This window comes from Triticum urartu, unplaced genomic scaffold, assembly GCF_003073215.2.
Source record: "Triticum urartu cultivar G1812 unplaced genomic scaffold, Tu2.1 TuUngrouped_contig_111, whole genome shotgun sequence".
Taxonomy (NCBI): domain Eukaryota; kingdom Viridiplantae; phylum Streptophyta; class Magnoliopsida; order Poales; family Poaceae; genus Triticum; species Triticum urartu.
Window position 1 is genome coordinate 139,973 of NW_024111525.1, and position 4,193 is coordinate 144,165.

Sequence of the window (4,193 nt, forward strand, 5' to 3'; positions counted from 1 at the left end):
AGCACGGCAAAAAAATACGCTGCAGCTCGTTAGTTTCCAGCTGAATATGTTTGATGGACCATTGGTATGCGCTTATTTTGTGTGCAATAACAATGAATCTATTTGGTCCCAATAGCCAATAAGCCATAATATGTTTTCCAGCTGTCCTAGCTCTTGGTATCAAAGATGATTGTTTGCTACATATTCAAGTCGATACATCAAGGTCTGCACAAAGGTATGGATAAGTTTAAAAGATTTGACACTATCTAGTGTATAGTTCCAGATTCAGATGAAAAAACATTCTGATTGAAATCATAGTATTAAGAGTAGGAAAATAAAAATGTTCAATTAAATTATTCCTGCTAGAAAAACAATTCATAATGCTCCCAAGTGAATCTTTATTTCCAAACATTATTCTTGGTCATTTTCTTGCTACAATTATCTGATGCATTCGCAGTGACCATCACGGCAGGTCCCACCTCCGTAACCATCTCTGTTGCAGATATCATTACAAAATGAAGGATCCGTACATGGAGTGTAGGGTTCACAGTGCCCCTCGACGCCAATGTTAGCTTCCTTGCCTACAACAATAAAAAATAAAAGGTGCCATCAGAACCTCTTTTTGTTCGTATTTAAACTAGGATTCTGTGAAATCAATGTACTATGCAAATAGTAGGACAACAGTGGAGTGCTAATACAAACATAGGAAGAACATCTACTGGCTGGTATATAATTATTATGTACTATGGAAACCATATGTACCACGACAGAATTGTAATGGTGATCATAAAATCACAAGGAAAACACCTCTTTCTTTCCATGCCATTGTTAAATAACACTAGGTTTAAAGTACTATGAGGCATGATAACTTTTAAATAAGGGGACGAACGCGACGCACAAGTTTGCACTACAAGGAAAAATAGTTTTATATCTATTTTTTGCGAGTATGAGGAAAAAGATACTTGCCTATCTTAACTAAACACCTCACTCTATTAGGCACGGTTGAAACACTTTTCTCTTGCAAAAATACTTGCATATATTAACTTGAACGATCAAACTTCATAAGAAACATTCCTATCATTGGCAACAGAGAATGATGCAATAGGATCAATTTTTTATCTAGCTCTAGGAAACCACAAATTCATATATACTACAGTTGATAAGCTCTGGTAAATAGAAATGTACCTATCTTCCTCCCTGATGCTTCACTCGACAATAAAGTGGTTGAAACCATCAAAAGTGCCATCAAGCACAGAACACCAGTGTTGATCCGTATTAGAGCCATAATGAAATTGTTTGGTGTTCTCTTCTCCTATGTCCGTTTGGTTTAGACTTGTACTACTTTGCTGGTTCCTTCTGCTGTTTATATAGAGGCATGGCCGATTCTTGGAGTATCAATGTTTGCCATTTTATTCATTCCTGCTTTGGCGAGTTTCCTTTTTACAATTCGCCGTGATTAATAAGGATCCTCGGATTATACGCACATCATAGAATATCCTATAGGTATCGATTGACAGACTACAAATACATCCATAAGGAGTTTCTTAGTATTCCATATACACAATTAGGGCATTTATTGCCTCCTAAAAATAACCATATGAAATTAATTAGTTTTCCATTATAACATTGTGACATTTTAGTGCCTCCCAATATTATTTATAGACGGAATTAATTAGTAATACTCCATACCAAGATTATGGTATTTATTCGCTCCAAAATTACAAGGGAAATTAATTAGTAGTATTCCGTAACAAGATACATAGTGTATAAGAAAATGTGTTATCTTGATAGTTTGGTATTAGTTTATGTATTTGGCACCTATGATTTTTGAACAAGACACAGTGCGTTGCACATACGGTCTGGATAGTGCATAGTCACCTGATATTTGATTGAATTTGTTATTTTGATTTTTTTAGTCAACTATGCAGGTTTCATTTGGGGCGGTGGCGCGTTTTTTCTGCTGGCGGTGGGCATTTCATTACTCAAGCTATAACAGTTTTACAATCATCGGTAATCATAATGATAATCTCCTGGGGAGCGAGCATGTGTAAGCCAAGAAGCTATGTGCTGCTCTCCATGACCAATTGCCACCATTACATGCCCAGCTTTATTCTGCCCATGACTAATAATCTTATGAATTTCAGTGTTGCGTTCGTTGAGCAGATGCACTATCTCTGCAACTTGGTGCATATTTTTGGATCGATCACCCAGCCCAACTTTTACAAAAGTGATGATCTTGGCACGGTCCGTCCCAACCTGAAACAGGGCTTGAGACCAATGCAGAGTTAGACGGAGGCCTATCCCTTGGTGACTGAGGCAACCTGAATTACTTCAAAACCACCTCTTGGAAAATGACGATAGTATCTCGGAGCAAGCTTTCACTCCATTTTCACTCAAGAGCGGCTGGACATGGTGCTGCGGCCCATTATTCACAAGTACCATGTACACTCAGATCACCGGCCAATTGTCCTTCACTGGAAATTGCACGTGCATTGCAATAAATGATAGTGTATTATTTAAATATCAAAAATTGGGACACATATGCAATTTCAAAATTCGAAACACATACATGTAATTTTTTGAAGGAACATTTACACCTGTATATAGTTATGTTATACCAGTACAATGCCCACGCACTGCTACCGTAGATCTCAAAAAATGCCTCAAGCACGTTATAACAAGCACTAAAGTTTCACTTCCCACATCCCACCTATTTTATCAACCACTGTGATTCCCAATCAGACTTAAATTTTTAAGATCAAATGGGAAGGTCAAATTTAAGCACCTAACGATGAGAAGCGAATGATATGGTGCAATATGACCAAAATATATCTGCTATTAAAGATCCACATGCATATTGCATTGTCGACTTCTCTTGTACCATTTTCTACTTCACCAACAATGCTTGCATCTCCCTTTCACTACTAGGAAAAGTCTTATATATTTTTTTGAGCAAAAATAGTAGGGTAAACCCCTACTGTAACACTTTTTTGATTAATATAAGAGTGGTGTTACAAGTCGATGTACAATGTGAATATGGCTATGTGTATGCCTATGATAGATTTACAAATAATCTAGCTAAGTTTGCATCCCTTCCTTCCGGCTTGGTTTTGCTTTCCTCATGACTGTAATTGTTCCTTGAAACAGGCATTGCAATATTCTAAGCTATTTGTCTTGTGGTAAAAAATAATGATGTTTCTGCTCTTCCAGATGGACCAGCATGTAGCAATCAAGCATGCTCTGAATGATTGAATGTTTGTTCTGGTTTTTTGCTTTTCTAGCATTTGGTTGATGCTATGGTCAGTGTTCCATTCAATCCCAATAGATATCCAGAAATTGTGGCTGAAGTCACACGGGAAAGATAGATGCTTCAGGTGTTCATTAGGCTCATTATCACATAGGACACACTTGCTTGATTGAATACAGAAGTGTTTCCTTGCTAGCAAGTCTCTAGTATTTAGCCTATCAAGTAGCCGTAACCAGAAGTATTTTTTCGCTAAGCATCCAGATTTCCAAATCCATTGGAATGGTTAACGGGTATATGGTGGGTTTCCAATCAATTATAGATAAATCCTTTTGGTGGAATACCTTGTAGATGACCAATAGAAGTGCCAATTGTCTCTGCTATTGTTGCTTGCAATATTGATCATGTTCCTCAAAGTTATGATTTGTTGTACGGCAACAGTTGACATGAGTAGATGAAACATTTCATATAGACCTTCCGTAGCTATATCATGTGTAGCAGCAAATGTTATATCCTTGTTTTTAGCATATGAAATTAGTTGGGGAATTTATTCTCAAGATTATCATCCTCCCATTTATCGTACCATAACCTGAAAGTAGATCCATCACGAACTTTGCAAAGTTACATGCTTTTGAAATCATTTAGAACATAGTAGCAATCTCTCCACCCATGATCCAACCTTTGTTGGATAAGTTGGTAGCTCACCATTGTTTTAGTATGAGTTCCATAATATTTTCACCCATGTTATGTCATACTTATTAAAGAACTTGTGTATGAACTTTGTCAGACATGCTCTGTTATGAGTTCTGAGCTCTAGTACTCTAGGCCACTATCTTTTTGATTAAACATACCTTCTCCCATTTGGCTAGACATTTGCCATGTTCGTTGATATTCTTCCAATACCATAAGAAGCACCTGCCAGATTTTTCAAAATGATCTAGGATGGTAAAGGCAACTCTGATGTTGCACA

At 37.1% G+C, this 4,193-nt stretch overlaps 1 long non-coding RNA gene across 1 annotated transcript; it reads right to left on the minus strand.

Moving 5' to 3' along the window:
• Positions 1–357: 357 nt before the first annotated feature.
• LOC125526630 lies at positions 358–1,342 on the minus strand. The gene is made up of 2 exons (XR_007291830.1): positions 1,165–1,342; positions 358–560 (listed from the first exon to the last, which is right to left on the minus strand). It is a non-coding gene; the product is annotated as an uncharacterized LOC125526630 (long non-coding RNA).
• Positions 1,343–4,193: the final 2,851 nt, after the last annotated feature.